The 18,750-nt window shown below is 40.4% G+C and overlaps 1 pseudogene; it reads right to left on the reverse strand.

Moving 5' to 3' along the window:
* Positions 1-4,048: 4,048 nt before the first annotated feature.
* LOC139732566 (putative nuclease HARBI1) lies at positions 4,049-8,190 on the reverse strand (annotated as a pseudogene).
* Between the last annotated feature and the right edge of the window lie 10,560 nt (positions 8,191-18,750).

Genomic DNA, 18,750 nt, shown 5'->3' on the forward strand with positions numbered 1-18,750 from the left:
CTTAGATATCCAGAAACAAAGAAATCCTAGTGACAGTTTTATTCTCATAATAGGACCATTTACTTCATTATTTGTTTGGATATCTGTGCCACTTACTGGACAAGTTGACTTTCATTCATACATGTGGATTTAGTAAATGCAAGAATAAAAAGGAGATCATATCAGTGAGAGTTTTAGGAAAATCAGACAATCCATTAAAAATTTACAGATTTTTAAGGTTTTTGCACAATCACTGCTGAATGAGAAGACTACTACAGTGTGTGATGTCACATGCAAACAACGATATAAAAAATATAAAAAGAATTTCACTTTTTTTGAAAAAAAGTTGACATTTCCTCGACTCATCATTGTCATAAGTTAAGGGTAATTTTATTCCCCCTTCCCTTTTGAAAGAAGGAAGTCAAGTGTTCTTTGACTATGCGAGAAAAGTGTGAATATCTTGATTTTTCTTCTTATTTTCTTTACATTGTTCTACACAAATGGCATCACAAGCTGTACTAGTCTTCTCAACTAACAATGAAGAAGCAGAAACTTCAAAAGTTGATGACTTTTAAAATGATTGTCTGATTTCAATCAAACTCTTGCTGATGTATTCTTCTATTGTATATTGCTGCATTCACTCAATCCACACATTTATGAAGGTGAACTTGTCCTTTAAAATTGGACTTCTATATTTCTAACTTTGACATGCCGTCAATCCCTCGTTTGAGGCGAGACCCCACTTTAACGAAGCTGATGGGGTGCTATACCCCCCTAACGATTCTTCGTTTGATTGTTGGTAGTCGAAGTATTTGTCCATTGCAAATTAGCTTTCTGCTCAGGCGTGACAAACCTGGAGGCCAATTATAAAGCCAGGGTTTAATGACTACAGCAGCTGTCGTATTACGTAAGAGCATGATAAGGATATCTGCCTGTGGCAGACCATTCAAAGTGAACTCAATTTTCTCTATCCTTTCTAAAGTTTTCAATTTTATATTCTATTGAGAAATTCTATGGTCATCCATTTTACATTTCGAACGAAAAAAATTGACCCGTAAATAACGAAAATACAGGAATAAGAAGGAGCTACATAGCCCATGCCAAAACCAATACAATCTCCTCCTATCGCGGTGCCCCCCCCCCCCCGTGGCGCTGTGGCAATGACTGATGCTTAGATTAGGCAAGGGTCAAGAAACAGGTGTTTTATATCTTTGGTTTTTAAGTCATTGATTGCCAAGATATACACTGACATTATTTACGGGGGTGTAGCCTCTTCAAACGAGAGATTTGCGTCATGAATACCTCTTCAAGCAGTATGATCTTTATCAATCTTTGCAAATGGTTTGTGATTATCTCACAGAAAGTTTCAATCTGCATACCCCAAATCACCTCAATCTATTCCATCTCTTTACAAATAATGTTAACTGCTTATCCATCACAACATGCATAATCTGCATCTTCATATTAGTTCATGGGGCATTAAAAACAAATATAAACTAGAGTTGGAATTTGTCAGCACTGACAAATTAGGTGATCCGATCTATTTGGAAATCAATAATTTGAGTCCTGATCCCAATAGGCATGACCATACAGGTTTCATATGTGTTTAGGGGACATTGGCCGTGTGATGTTTGGATTCTCATTTAAAAGGGAGTCAGACTTGCCATCTTTGGTACCGAATTCCGTATACACTAATTAAGATACAGAATGAAGTATATTTGACCTTTGACCCCACTTTGCACTGCCAAGATGGCATCTGAGCAAAAAGTGGTTATTTTGTGAAATGATCCTTGTAACATGGTCTTTTGCGTGTGCAAAATATGGGAAAGCTTGGACATGTATTCACCAAGATACAGGATGAAACATTTCTGACCTTTGACCCTAATTTACCTACACAAGATGGTGTCCGATCAAGTAGTTGCTCATTTATGAAATATGTATGTGACATGAACTAAACATATGCAAAATATGGGGCTGATAGGGGCTGTTTTTCTTGAGTTATTGCAAGGACAGTTGCAGAAAGAAAGAAATACCTCAATACATCGAAGATAAGCTTTAAATTCAACCAAGTTTTTTGATGTGGTATGAAATAATGGAGGGTACAGCTACAACGTATGAAATTCTGGGAGAAATTCACCAAAGCATAAGTGAGCTAGTGCTCGATAAAGATAGTCATGTCAATTTTCATTTCCAGAGAAACTGCACTCCCGTAGAGATAACACGTAAACTGGTCAAATTTGACAAGATTACTTTCAATCCATTTTTACGAGGTGATGCCGTCTTCCAATTAAATTTTTGCTAGAATATCGATGAGAGCATTTAATAAGCTACAACATACTAAAATCTGGGTGAAAATCTGCAAATTTGTGGACATTACGTCACATATTATACAATATACAAGAGGAAGTATTCTTGACCTATGACGCTCCCTTGCACAGACACGATGGCTTCTGAGGATAAAGTCATTATTTCATGAAATGATTCAGGTAACATTGTTTGATATATGTGTACAATCTCCCTTCTGTAAGGCCTATTCTAACCGAGATACAATATAAAGAACTTTTGACCTTCATGCCTCATTTCCGCAGCCATGTCTATGGAAAATATGGGGGCAATATGCTATGTATCTGCTACGATAAAGAAAAAGATGCTTTCGATCCTTGTCCCTAACATGTACATAGACAAGATGGCTCCTAATTAGAAAGTTGTTATTTCATGAACCTTCCATATGGCTTCGGCTAAATGTGTGCACAATATGGGAGTAATATGACATGTATACAAAGGTACAGTACAAATTCTAGTCTTGACTCTTCCTTTGCTCCAGCCAACATGTCGTCTGATTAAAAAAGTCGACATTCTATGAAATGATCATGATAACTTGGTCTACGTATGTGCACAATCTGGCCCCCGTAAGGGACTGTATAATAACCAAGATACAGAAGAAAGAATTTTTGAACTTGTTATTACAGCCATGATGGCAGATGACCAAAGAGTTATTTTATCAATGTATCGTGGTCCATGTGTGCAAAGTACGGGGGTGATACCACATACAATCACAAAGCTACTGAATGAAGTATATTTGACCTTCAACCTCCTTTGCACGGACAAGATTGGGTCTAAGCAAGAAGTTGTTATTTTGTGAAATGATTGTTGTATCATGCTCTTTAAGTCTGTAAAATATGGGAAAGATACAACATGTATTCATGAATACACAGTATTAAACATTTATGATGAAGTGATGTACATGACATGTACTAAGCAAGTGCAAAATAGTGGGGTGATATTGAATTTTCTTCATTTGCTATTGCTAAGAAAATCACAGAAAGAAGAAATATCTCCATACATCGAAGCAAAGATTCATTTTCAGATAAGTTTTTTGATGTGATCCCAACATATGATGAAAAATGGATAGCCCCAGGTCTCGGCTAATACATGTACATATTCATCGAAGGATAGTGAGCTAGTACTCTCAGAAGACAGTCGTGTCAACTTTCATTTCAAGAAAAATTTCACTCCCATAGAGATACCTGGTCCAATTTGACAAGTTTAATTTCAATCCATTTTTTTCGAGGTGGTGAAGTTATCCAATAAAAATTCTGAGGTATGGTTCCAACGAGCTGAAATGGACTGAAGATCAATGGATTTTACTTATTCATTTTGTTATTAAGAGAGCATAGCTGCTAGTGTGGACATTTTAGCAATTCAGCTGGCCCTTTGACCATTGCCCTTTGAAATCTTGGCCCAAAACTTTCCCCAGCGAATTTATCTGAAAATGCATGTACATGTATGTACGCTATATGTTGCAATGAAGTACTTCCAGGCAATGCATGTATATAGGAGTTATTGTGATGTTTTTAAGAATTTGACTTTAACCTTTAATCTTATTGAGCATGTGCAACCAGGAGTTGATAGGCACAGCTCTGTTCACTATTTTTTTTTCTAATTGACACTCTTCACAAGATAGATTTTGGAACAACTTGACATACGGATAACCCCCGAACCCCAAAAGTAACACTTCATGGCTGAGGCATAAAAGCACATGTATGCTGTACTTATGGTCCAAGGAAACCTAGGCATCAAATGCACGGACTATCTCTGCTCGCACAGCTGCGGCTGCTGGGTCCACATTTCTGTTGACGAACTCCATTGCAGCATCTTCGTTGGCAGGTGCGAAGTCGTCATCCATGTCGTGTCCACCCAGATCCTTTGAGATGTTAAACAGGACACACGCTGCTGTGATGATATTGCAGGCTCGCTGGGGGGAAATTTGCAGTCCATGGCCGATTAAACAACGAAATTTGTTTTTGATCTGGCCGTTGAGTTGCTCAATGATGGACCTGGTGTGAACATGTGCACTGTAGATTTGTAGATGAAATTAGAAAAAAACAAAGAAAAAATGTCAACATTAATGTTGTCTTACCCTCCTACAAATTGAAAATGAAGACATTTTTTGCCCAGACATCAAAATATAAAGTGAGGCATTTTCACAGGGAAAGGGTACATTACATTTATATGCATAACCTCCTGTACAATGATGTATTATACAACACTGTTATAAGAGGTAATTGTGTCAAATGCCACAGAATTGCTTGAAAGAAGCTGTCTATCAGAATTTTGCCAAAATAAATAATTTTGGAGTAACTGTATTCAACTGTAAACAGATATCTACCAATATATATTAGTGTTGTAATGAACAGATCTTTTTTTTTTCCTAGATAGAGTTACAGTACAGTGAAGGTTGTATATACCGGTAAGCCTTCTTCATTTTTAGTTTGGTCTGAGGGTGTAGTACCACAGTGTGTAATCATTCAGAGAAGAAAAGATTGAATACATTTGTTGATGTAAAAGAATACAAAGTAAATGATAGCAATGCAATACACAAAGATAAGATATCTGTGAAATAACTGCAGTGTTCACCATTTTCTAAAAAAAAAGGAAGATGTTATTCAATGAACACTATGTCATGTTATGTTTTGAAAACATGTACCATAATATTTACTGTAGAATTTGACATACTTGATTACTTACTGGTTGTATGCATGTTCTGCTCTCGTTTGAGGATTCAGTATTGGGGTCATGAGGTATGGAAGCAAGGGATACCCAGAATCTCCGAGCAGTATGCCTTGAAGTTGGCCACTTTCAAACTTCTGGAAGAGTCTGCTGTTCTGTGATAACAGTTTGTGATACAATACAAACTTGTAAGAATATAAAGTAATGCTTTTGGTTTTTTGTATTCAGTCAACCAACAATTATTTATATTTTTATATATAAGTGTGACTTCAATTATGACATGTTTTTCTCTTTTTTTTTGAGTGAAGGTAATATCAATTTTCTCACATTGACTTTTCAAATTTTATTGCATTTAGTTTCTTATTTTGTTTCATAGTATCATTGACTCATTGCCTAAGGAAATATACATTGATGGCCTTGTGCTGCAGTACTATTTCTTGTTTTAACATCATCAAGACTTTTAAAGCAATGTAAATTCTGAAAGGTGCTATTTCATAACAGCTAGTGTCAAACTCATTTAAATTGTAATTTGTCATGAAACTGTATCAACTCTTTCGATACATATGGTCAAGTTTGTGAGATTTAAAGCAAAAAAAAATGGTGCATTTTCAAATTGTATTATCATTATCGAGAGAACTTACCTGAAATATGCGGCTATCATGTGTGCTGCCTGGCCATCGCGCAACACAGTTGGTTATCCTGAACTTGGCATCGCATGCCAGCTGAACATTTACTGTACACCTTCCCTTACGATTTATGTAAACATATTCGTCTTCCCCGAGGTGGCATCCGTGGAGACTGACATGCGTGCAGTCTATCACGCTTACGACTCTTGGGAATCCCGCAATGTTGTGAAACTGCTCCACAGTTGAGGCCACAACTTCTGGGGCATGGGGGAATTTGATGACCTGAAATTTGTTGACAAGACAAATTGTTCTACATGTAATTGAACATTTTAAATAACATCGCAAAAGGTCTAGAATACAATACTCACAGTATGTGGTACTTACATCTACGTACGTGACGTTTGTATTATTGTTGTCAGTTTTTTTCTATACCGTGTATATTCTCTTTTTCATTACAATGATAAGTTAAATGAAAAGTTATTATGATGTTGAATAAATTATTTCTTCACATCATTGACACCTAATAACTTCATATTATTTCATTTTCTCTTGTACAGTATACTATGTGTAATTGTGTGGTTACATATTTACAGATCTATATCTATATCTATATCTCTCTCTATGTATGTACATGCAATGAATTTTTTCATTTCTTTGTGTGGGATGTATGTGGTGCATTCAGTATATGTGTGTGTATCATGATTCACTGCTTTAACTTTGCACATCTTATAAGTAGTAACGCTTTCAATGGAGTGCGTACACATTTGACACATGTTATTGACTTGTACATCAATGTATGAGAGTGGAAATGTTTTTTGTTTTGTTGTGCTGTTAAGTATTTGTGTGGTGCTTTGTTAATTTCTTCTTTATGGGGGCGGGTGCTACAGTTTGGTGTGTAGACTTATGTGTTCTATATGTATATATGTGTGTATATACATACATACATATATACATGTAGAACATATGACGAATTTGTTCGCAAAAACCAATAGGTCCATTTTTGAAGATTTTGAAGTACTGTCTCTGTCATAAAGTACAAAATAATACCTTTTTAAATGATATATTGGTCACTACACATACAGGTACATTTTTGAACTTATGGTCAAAAGAAGCGAACATTTCCTTATTATTCTCTTTATTTTTCTTGACCTTTAATCGTAAATATCTCAATTTGGCTAATATGGACTTATCGGTTTTTGCAAACAAACTCTTCATAATTAATACAGATTACAGGGTATTGTTTTCAATTGTCTAGAGGTATTTCACATACATTGTAGAATGGGTAATAAGGTAAATGATCGTGGTCATATTATGAAAGTTATTAAGAGACATTGATGTCTCTAGCGAGTTATTGGAGGCAGATTTTTCATTTAAAAAAGTTATTAAGGATTTTGAAATATTTCATTTAAAAGATATGTCATATTGCACTTTAAAAAGTGTGCTTTAACTGTACATTAAAAAAGTATAGCTGCGTGCTTTAAGTTTACACTTGTATTCTGATGTGTATGAGTGTGTGAATATGATGCTAATAATGACATTCAAACATTTTGCCCTAAACAGTGTTTGCAGGGAAAAAACTTTTTTTAAAATTCTAAATACAGTAATAATAATAATAATAATAAAAAGTTGCTGGATTAATTGCTGCCCTCTCAGGCCACGTAAACGTAGACGACGATTCGATGATCACAGGAGATCGGATACTGTTCGATGCGTACACCACCACTGAACTGTAGCAGAAGTTCAGAAAGGCTCGATTTGAAGGCTGACAAATTATCATAATCAAACTGAGTTAGTGTTCTACATCTTCCTGAACTGAGCTAAACTGACTGTCTGGAAATTCTGCAAGTGTACTAGTTCACTACTGGACATTAGACAAGGCTAGGACTGCTGAGTTACAATTGAATGTTCGCTTCAAACAACGTGGGAAAAATGTAGTCAAGGCAAGGCAAGGCAAGCAAGCTGAGTGTCAGCTGCAGCGTAATGACTATTATACTGTGTAGTAACTACGGTAAACATTCGTACAGGTACTCTTAGTCCCAGCCATGGTTGTTCATGGTGGCGACTGCCACGGTGGCCTTCATAATAAAGTTTAGTTCAGAACATTGCTAAAATGAATGTGGTGATATCAATAGCGACTTTATTGAAAGTCGGTATCTAGTTCTAGAATACAAAATAAATTTTACAAAGGCAAATAAATGTACTAACGTTGTTCTTCTGCTGGCACAAGGCCTCGGCAACAGCATGCACGCACCGGGAGACTGTGCTGCGGTGTACACCGTGAATACTCGCAACAGAGTCAAATAATGAGCCGGTAGCCATGAAATTCAGGGCAATTAGAACTTGAAGTTCAGTAGGGATGGCATGCACGGCTCCTTGCTGTAGCGCGCTGTAGATGGTTGTCCAGCATGTTGACAATGTGCATGATACCATCCCTACCGAAACGATATTTCTTTCTGAGTTCCTCGTCAGTGAGGGAGTCCAAGGCAGAAAACCTTTGTTTGAAAGTACGATGAGGCCGAGGAGCTTGATGGAGTGCCTCCTCCTCCTCCTCAAGTTCTACCACATAGGCAGCCATTTTGATTGTGCTGTGACTGATTGCTTGCATTTGATCTACATCAAACGCAAAGTTGCGTTTGATCGCAAGGGACTTGCGTTTAAACGCAACTTTGCGTTTAAACGCAAAGTTGCGTGGGATTTCCAGGACTTGCGTTTGATTTTTGGAGTTGCGTTTAAACGCAAAGTTTCTAGCAACGGGGCCTGCAGGTGTTACAACACTCCAATCTTACAGGGAGGCCATGGTGACACAAGAGAAACATGAGAAAATCTTTACTTATTGACAATTAGTGTCCAGACATCTATACGAATTCGTGAAGCATGCACTCCAGTGGATGTACCAACTGGCGAACGAAGTTGAATACAGGCACGAATACTATGCGTTACAATTTTGTTTCATTAATCCATCAATTCCAAGACACCACTAATATGCTGTCTGATGATTTATCTTCTTATCATGAATATAATCATTCATTGCTAGTATTTCATAAGGCATAATAAAAATTTCTCTTTCATTATGGCTCGGCTCTTTTTGGTCTCATATTGAAGATTCATTTCAGTTGCAGGATTAGAAAAAGCCTCTAAATCATCAAATCTACCACTGATCTTCAAATTGGCAATGCATTTCAGAATATTAGTGCTAATGTCCTTTTTTTCAAATTGGCAATCTCTTTCATTTAATTCTTTCTTGACTCTTTGTGGACCTGATAAATTTAACCACTTCCTATAACCTTTCACTAATGTACATGTATAACTATGCATTGAAACTTGGAGGCACCAATTTGATGTTGCCAATTTTGATGATGTCTGCAGAAAAATTTCCCCAAGCACTTGAAGATTTACGTAGACCCCCTGATTTGAAATGTTGCATCTCATGATACTTCATACTGCTTGGCAGGGCGACTAAGGTACTCACCTTTTGCATACAGTTATACCTTCAAAATTTATTTGAAGATTTCTCATAGATTTCCTGATTTTACAAAAGGGTTGACCCTCACAGGGGTCATGTGGTTTTCAGCTCCTAAGAGTCACAGTACAGACGAGACATTAGTAAACTTTTTAATCACTAGTGGCGGATCCTGTGTGCTAGTGAAGCTGATGGCGTACAACCCCTAAGTCAGAATAGAAGGGTGAACCACGAGATGTTCCCTATCTTGCAACTGGGTATGCACTTGCTTTGCTGGCCAACCTCAACTTGCATCTTTAGTTTTTGGTTTTTGTTTTGTTTTTTGTTCGTTTGTATTTTTCCTCTCTATCTGAGCAAAAAGTCATACGAAAGGGGAAAGAAGAAGTAGTACCTCATAGTCATTCCCTCCAGAAGGAATTTCTTGGCTGTGATCCACGTGCCCTCTTCTATGTCGTCCCCGGCGACGGCGTGGGGGTCGCGGTGGTGTCATGTAGACAGGGGGCTGCAAGGATGGGGGAGAAGAAAAGAAAACTCAAGGTGTATAAGAAAGATGAGCCTTATTTCCGACTGCTTTGTATCCTCTCGATGGTTTCCTACATCAAATTTCCAGCCAAGTGACTGTTTGACTGTTTTGACAGAAAAAAACAAATGTAAAAAGTCATATGAACCTGCATATTAAAGAGATAACTCTAGTGTGTGTGTGTTGTCATTCGTCTGCATATTACTGGTCATGCATCAGGCATTGCATGCTGAGCAAAAAGACTGGAAGAGCAAACGCTGGAGTTTTGAAGGAAACTATGGCGTTTTTTGACAAATCTTTAGCATGTGGTATCACCAGAGTCATGCAGTGTGTGTGTGAGAAGTGCCCTCTAAACTGTCACTCAGGATGGGGCACCTTTAACAAACTAAGTTGAATATGGAGTGACATTATTACATTTTAAGAAATATTTCTCCACGGTTCTATTTTCATAATAGGACCTATTTCAAGCAGTGCCTTCGTGACAAAGGAAAACAGCATCTCCTTGAGAATATTCCAGATCATCTTAATCCATAATCATATTACCCAAAGGTAATGATGAAAATGCAAAATATTAACCAAAATGGTACACCGGAAATATAATTGCAGTCTCACAGCATATCTAGGCCCTGTTCTATCAAAAAATATAATCAATTATAAATTTTCTAAACACACAGGTTGCCATAGACTTACCACAGAAATCAACTATATAATCAATTCTAACTGTTCATTAAACAGGGCCTTGATCATTGTTGCTATGTGATGTTACAGTATTCATCGCATAATCGGGACAAGTTGGGAGTAGCAAACACGGCCCCTTTAAGCGAGGTGCCCGATTTCGCGATGAGTACTCACCATACGCTAACGGCATACGACATGTACATGTAGTGCACACACACACACACACACACACACATGCATACTGACGTACTGTACATGTACATGAATACACAACACGCTACCCCTCGGCGCGACCCTCCAGCTCTCCCTGCATTCTCGCAATGATGTAGAGTAATCGCAACCGGGTTCGATTCTTCTGTCAAACACGCGTGTACACGTAATCAATGTCAGCTCATAGTCTAGATTCATAAAACGTTACGCATTCGCACATACATTGAACCCTTCTCATCTTTCACGCTCTCCCTCCCACTCTCTCCCCCATTTCACTGAATACGTAACTGTTTATAGCCCTCATTTCAATCACGTAACTTTTGCCCAGTCACAACTGAGGAAGATTGTGACGTACACACAGATCACAGTGTACAGCTGTATTGAAAGTTGAAACCAAAGACAGTAGATAACAAGATACGAAGGCGCGCGATAACAATGGACTTTGCCCTCAGTGAGATTAAACAACGCACACAGCCTGGGCTGTATGAGCGAGGCATGTTTTTTATTGGATGTGAGTCAAGTAGGAATTGCAAGCGAGCACATGGCTTTGCTTATGTAGGGGAGAAGAATGTTCGCGAAGGCATGTGCTTTGCAATGGCATGGATACTTATACACGGCGCTTTCGTGGCTATGCATGTACATGTACTGGATGGACGGAGGTCAAAACACACCAATCCGAAGCTTGCTTTGTAAGTTTGTTGTAAACGACAACTGATACGGAATCTTTGAAATATTGTTGTGGTATTTTGGTATATTTTTTGTGTAAAATATTAACAAAATCAAAGATCGCTTGAAGAAAAATTGTCCCGTTTATCAGAGGTCCCCGCCCGATTATCCAGTGAAAATAACGTGCGTTGGAAATGTTTCTGGGAAGCGTATATCATTTAAGCGAGGATCCCGATTATCAGATGCCCGATTATGCGATGAATACTGTATTTATTTGATTACATTGATTACAATATTTGAGACCACAGTAGTTTTCATTGCGCGAGATTGAATTGCATGCAGCTACTTAGCTGCCTGCCATTCAATACTACTGCTAGGGCACGATTCAATGATCACACTATACAATACTGTAGTAACTTTCCACCTACCTACTACTGAATAGGGAAGGCACTTCCGGAATAAAAGTCGGGTACACCGACCGATCTTAATTCACACTTTTGATCTCCAAATACGATACAACTCTTTACCCCTGCAAACTGTATCAGCCTATCAAGCTTCTTGGTAGAGCCTTTCGATGTATTGCAAGCAAATTAAAAATGGTGGAGGATGAATTTTGAGCCCTGCTGAGAACTATGTGTTAGCTTTAACCCGTTGAGGACGGGCTGATTTTGCTACAACACTCATTTCCCATAGATACCTGCTCAAGTATACTCGGGACTCGTCTTCAATGGGTTAAAGGGCTCTTTAACCCCTAGGGAATGGGATCCTGGTGGCCTGTGCATTAAGTCTATGGGGGTTTCAGAATTCAGTATGGAATGAGTTAATACCTGTCCACTTGGATCCACTCCAAAGGCTAGCACAGAGCTTAGATGCCAAAAGTCATCTCCTCCTTGACTTCTTCCCCCTCCTCCTACTCTTCCTGCTGTTGCTCCTGCTCCTGCTGCTGCTGCTGCTCCAGTACCGCCTATCTGGGTCCTCGCGCCTCTCCCCTGTCTCCCCCCGTCGTCGTGGTGACGATGCATGTCTACCAGCGATGATGCGGGCTGGAAGCTCAAGTCCCAGCTGGCAGGGATCCTGTCCTGGAAGCCGGGAGCATTGGGGCCAGGCACATTGGGGCCAGGCACGTTGGGGCCAGGCGGCAAATTCTGTCCGCACGGAGTGCCGGAGGGAAAGGTCCCTGCGTGTATACTCTGATTGCTGTACGTAGCATTGAACCCTGCAGCATTTTTTTTTAAATGAACAGTAGCATAACGATGTTACGAAGTATTTCAGTTTCCACAATGGTATCTCATATTACACAGAGCAATGACAAGAAAGCAGCACAATAAAGTAACGAACTACTCACAGCTCAAACAGGGGGAAAAAAAAGACATAATGGGTGTCATTTCTATGTTTGCATTTTGGAAGCACATTATCATCAACTGAGGAGAAGAGAGACATGGAGTGTACATTCATAGAGATTGCTAAATGAGCAGTAAACTAATCAAGCAAGCAAGAATCAATAAAGGTGATGCATGAATAACAAAAACAACAACAACAAAATCCACAGGTATATCAGGTGAAGTTGTCCTTTAAATCCTTTGCTTCATCAAATAAAAGTCATATCACATCCTAAAAGCCTTCAACCTGGCTTGGGTTTGTGACTATTGGGACAGTGACCTTACCTGAGTGGACGGGACAGGTAGGTGGGTGTCCGGCTCTCTCTTCTGATTGGTGGACTGACTGGGCCATCTCCGCATCAAATTGCTCCTGCAAATATTTCCATTTCATATATACACATACAGAGAAACAGATTGAATGCAGAATCAATCTTGATAAAAATGACAGCAACACCATTTCCTACTGATGCGTCATGTCAGCACAAGTGGACTATACACGTACCCCTGATAAAGGCATTTCCAAGTCCTGCTAGGTAATAAATAACATGTCATTTTCTGGGACCCGTTTCATAAAACTTGTCATCAGTGACAACTGCCACATTTCTATGACAAATTTGCTCTCAGCCAATCAGATGCAAGAATTTCAGTAGCTTGTCACATCTATGACAACTTGTCACTGATGACAAGTTTTATGAAACGGGTCCATCTCCTTATCAAAATCAGTCAATCAATCAGTAAAATGGACTGTGATTCCTGGTTTTTTTTTGTGTGTGGCAACACCAGTGTTCTGAAGATAGTTGAGTGATTTTTTTTCTTGAAATGCTACTTTCTATAATTTAAAAGAAGTGCATATTCTACACATACAGATATTCTCACAGTTCTTCTCAATATGTAATCCCGATTTTACAACTGCCTTCTCAGCCCTCCATGAAGATCACAGCTCCAGAAAGACATGCAGATGCACTTGTGGATATTATCACGCTACTCAAACACTTTCGAAATAAATTTACATTCTCCCAGCATATTCTTCTGTACATGCAATTTTAAGAATGTTAGCACTGCAAACAGTGCAGAGGCATGAGGATCAATAAACAACTCACAATTGGGGAGGGGGGTATAAAATGAGGTACAGTGGGCTCTCGTTATGACGAAGTCCTCGGGACCGGCAGTTTTTTTTTGTTATATCAAAGTTTCGTTACGACCGAACAAAAAAACAATAAAAATACATAGAATGGATAATATTGCGGCCTGAATTTTTACTTTGTTGTAACCAGAATTTTGTTATAACCGTGTTCGTTTCAACAGGTGTGCACTGTATCATACAATTTGTCATAGAGTATGTAAGCACACCTATGCACTGTGACTTTTCAAACTGTTTCATCACATGAATCCACCCCCTCGGGGAAAAGCGAACTACCAAAGCAATTTAAGCTAACCTGCAATTGTCTCGCCATGGCCTCATCATCGTCCAACTGCTTGAAACGTTCCAGGGTTGCCGGGGAAACTGCATCTCTGTCGGGTGGCTGATCCGTTGCCCCGCCCGCGGGTGAGGTCTTGGAGGATGCCCCTTTGGCACCCCCTTGCACGTGACTCCTCCTCTTTTTTGAGTTCTTGTTGACCAGGGAAGCGGCATAGGAAAAGTCATCAAGGACTATAATGTCATCATCATTATTAGGATCATCCTCGACGAGAGTCACTGGGCCTTCGTCCACTGCAGAGCTGGACGGGGTTGCAGAGGCATCTTGCTTGACTGGTGGTACCTGCACGACTGATTGTAATCGCCTGTGCCCACTGGCAGGCTTCGGTGAGAGTAGGGAAGGCGAATCCTCCCTTCCTCTGGAGGTTGCTGGTTTGACCCGAGATTCTCCATCAACGGAGCTTGAAATGGGCGATATATGCGCCTGAGGTTTAGGCACGCTAGACGACCACCAATCTGTTTTGCTCTTACCTTTTAACTTCAAGGGACTTTGTGCATGTCTCCTCTCAACGTCCAGAAACAATGACTCTCCGGCGACGGAGGAACCAGATCTATTTCCGTCATAATGCCTATCCACACCATGTCCCTCATGGCCATCTGCCCGTGTGGTAGAATTTACTCCACTGTCTGATGGCCAACTAGATGCTCGATAGGATGATACAGAGCTACAAGATGATGGCTGACTTTGGTGGGCAGTTTTTGCCCTTGGTTTTCCAGAGTAGTCACCTTGAGTTGGTATCACATGACTGTTGGTTTCATGCTTTTTCCTCTTCTTGTAATGTCCATCCGTGTCTCTTTCAAACTTGGAATCAAATGAGTCACTCTTCCTCTTCTTCTTGTAATAGCGTTCTGCTAGTTCCTTTTTGGGACTGAATTTGGGTGAGGACGGAGCCCTTTGGAAACTGGCCGAAGTGTATTGCGAGTTGCCACTTTGGGAAGTTTGGTTTCTTGCGTCTCTCGCTGAAGAACCAATCTCTTCTTCACTGGATGGAAAGATAATCGACTTCAGCTGCTTTACTGAGTTATGATGATATTTGCTGCCATCCTTGCTTTGGGATAGTGAGTGTAGATGCCCATTCTGGGAATGTCTAGCCTTTGAATTGTGTCTCATGCTGGCAATGTCACTGTAAAACCGCTTCCGGAAGTCAATTGGAGCAGACTCTCCACAGCTGTCATCCTGGGAGGTTTGGTATCTTGAGTCTCTCACAGATGTGCCAACACCTTCTTCACTTGACGGAAAGATTACTGACTTCAGGTGGTTTATTGAGTTATGAGGATATTTGCTGCCATCCTTGCTTTTGGAGAGTGAGCGTAGATGCCCATTTCGGGAATGTCTCGCTTTTGTACGATGTCTATGGCTGTGTCTGTCTTCATCAGCAATGTCAGAGCCAATCGGCTTCCTTGACTCCATCGAAGCAGCCTCCCCACTACTGCCTTGACGACTGATGATGTTTTGGAACCTGTCTTGCATATCACTATCATCTTCTTCCTCACTTGATGAGCCAAACAACTTTCTCATCCTCTCGGCGTGCTGCTTGGAGCTCAGCTTAATCAGGGGAAGGTCTTCCTCATCATCCTCATCCCTCTCCCCCTCCCATCGGGTTCCAGCTGGCTGTGCTGTACTTGCAGCTTGTCTCTCGATGCTTTCATCCCGTCCCAAATGCCTCTCGCTGGAAGAGGAAGGAGTCTCATCCAAAACTTTCCATGAACCGTTGGTAGACTTCAGGGTGGTTGTGATTCGCGGCCGCCCGCTCGGAGCAACGGAAGGTGCCTCCCCCTTGGCAGGAGTGTTTGGTGGTAGACCCGTTTGTCCCAGTTGGATCGGAGAGAGGTAGTCTTCGTCACTTACGCTGGTGCCACTGATGTTGCAAGAGTCTGACCACTGCTCATGCCTGGAAGGCCACTGGTTGTGCTTTGACGGTGTGAGCTCATCTCTTCTGTTGTTACTTTGATGGAACCTCTTCTGTGTGACTGCACTACTGGCTTCACCCATGAAATCAGGGGCTTCTTCCAGAAAATCCCACACAGGGTCGGTACGACCTCTGTCAACAGTTTTCTGTTCCAAATCATGTGAAAGTTTTGATCGCATGGTGCTCCTATTGTGCTCTTTCGAAGGTCTAGGACTAACATGTCTAGGTGAAGTTAAAGTCCTTGAGTTACCACCTCTCTTTCCTGGACTTTGATCTTTGGTTACATTCCCATCTTGGATGCTGCCCATGTTGCCATGGTGTCTATCACTTTGTGGAAGCTCTGCGTCATCCGACAGCAACACATCTAACAAAGATGAAGATTTACGAGGAGACTTCCGCCCAAAGACAGGGGACAGCATGTCCCCAACTAATGGGCTTGACACTGTTCCATGCGGAGAATACCCACTGATGCTTGCTTTCTGGCCAAGCATTGCATCCTCTCGTCCTGGGCGTGAGAAATCAGCACTAGATTTTGCAAAGTCTGCTGGGGACCCCTGAAATACAAGGCCTGGTTCTAATTGCTTGCATGCGCTCTTGTGGTCATCGTATCCTTGTCTGTGTGTGTCCGCTTCTCTGGCGATATCACTTTGGCTTCCTACTTTGCTGTGAACGTGCTCATCGCAATTTCCACCTCCTGACCAAGAACTACTCTCAGAGTACCCTCCAGCTTTAGCTGATTTGTATTTTTTCAGGTGCAAATCAGCGCGATGAGGTGAGTATGGTAAGTGTTCATTGTAAAGACTACTGCCTTGATGAGTGGCCGTATCACTATGATGAGCCTTGGGTCTCTTGCTGAAGCTGTTTTGGTGTCTTTGCTCCCTTCTTTCCACAGATGAGTTGAGTTTCATGCCAGGGGACTGGAACGTTATGTCTAGGGGGTGTCCGGCAATGTTGCTCGTGACTTCCTTCAAGGGCCCTCCGCGCTCCCTGACAACTGTGCTGCCTGCCCCTCCACCATTGAAGCCTGCCAGACCACTCCATGCAGTGCTGCTCGGTTTCCTGGTTGCGGAGGATGCTGGGAAGACTGCTCTCTTGTCAGCGATGAAAGGGACACGCTGGGAAGACGAGCCTCCATCCTCGGGGGTCACGAGTCTCTTCTGCACCCTTATGGACAACGGGATGCTGAAACTGTCATCATCGTCATCTGATGTGATGTCCATGAACGAAACATCATCCATGATGGCAGGGGAGAGAAGGGGGGATGAAGACTACAGATGCAGTGCACCTGCACAGAGATTTGAAAGAAGAAAATGAGATAGAGAGAATGCACGATGAGTTCCACAAGTGAAGCAAATCTCAGCTCAATTTACCTAAGTTAGGTTTGGCTGTGAGATACAAGGGGTTCTAACTTGACTGCATGCTGTATACATTGTATGGATCAGCATTTTCACTGTTACTCCAGAGTTACCTTGTACTCTTCTGATAATCGCGTGATACTGGGGAACATTGTTATAATGAGCTGCTCAGGATACAGATATTACCTCGTTATATTGAGTATCTCCTAATAATGGGGATAAAAACAAAATGATGAAAAAGGAATGGTACCTGTGAAATTACCTTGCTAAACCAGGTTCACAGTATATAATTTAAAACAGTTCTAAATGGAATGCATACCATTATCCCCACAGTGGAAAATTACTGAATTTCCCCTTAAAAACTGACAATATAGAGGACAATTTACAACTCATATTGTTGGGATTATTGATTAAAAAAATGCAACGTTTTGCAAAATTGGCTGGTAAGCCCTGATCGGCACTCTATAAAACCACAAATTTTCACATGCATGAAACTTTCACGAATTGCGTGAGGAGCCAAGCAAGATTCACAAAAGTAAAAATGCATGCGATACATTTTGTTTACACAATGCCTTGAATGCTACTTCGCAATTTGCAAAAGTTTCATGCCACGAAGAAGGCCATCTATCAGCTCAAATTTGCAAAAGTTTCATGCAATGTATGCTTCTGGTTTTACATAAATTTCAGTACACTTGCTAAATACATGGAAATTGGTGTATACAGTGCAGCATCTTCCAATATTGTGTTCAGGGAAATATGCTATCTATTTGAAATTTGATTTTTAAATCAAGAATATGAATGGAAAGTGATCTGTAGAAATAGTAGTATTAGTACCAACATCCCCTACCATCATTCTCATGTCTATTAAAATGACTGTCAATCCCTAAAACTTTTAGTAAAAGAAGTATAAGCCTGCTTTGCAAGACTGACATTCTCATCCAGCTGTAACTCCGGCCGGTATTTGGCATTATAGTATGGTAGGTGTCCAACACATCGACACTGTACATTGAAACCGACACCCCTCTATTATAACATTGCGCATAAAGAACGAGCATACACGCTTGAGACTATGCGCAGTGGTTTTCTATTCTTCACTGGGGATTTGAAAATGTCCAAATATTACTGAAAAATCTGATAACAAACAAGATCTACAGCAAAACAACAATACCATAGATCATAAATACATGTTGGAAAAGCATTACTAATATTAGTGCACTTCACATGTATTACTGGTATGGCATGGCAATAGCTCTAGGGTAAATAGGGGTGTGTGTTGAGTTTAAAGAAAAGCAGCGCAGCTGAGTGCGTCAAAATAACACCCCGTGTGTTTGACGCAGCTATCTTCAAGCGTGTACCACAAATTGCATTTTTAATGCACATTTGTGAATTCAGAGTACAATTGTAGATTCTATTTTCTTTACATGGCGCATGTGAGTAAAATTGCAGGCAAATTATGAGATATTTTAAGTTTCTATTCGAT

The sequence above is a fragment of the Diadema antillarum genome, unplaced genomic scaffold, assembly GCF_040938485.1.
Source record: "Diadema antillarum isolate AM-2024a unplaced genomic scaffold, OU_Dant_1.0 seq00000435_RagTag, whole genome shotgun sequence".
Taxonomy (NCBI): Eukaryota; Metazoa; Echinodermata; class Echinoidea; order Diadematoida; family Diadematidae; genus Diadema; species Diadema antillarum.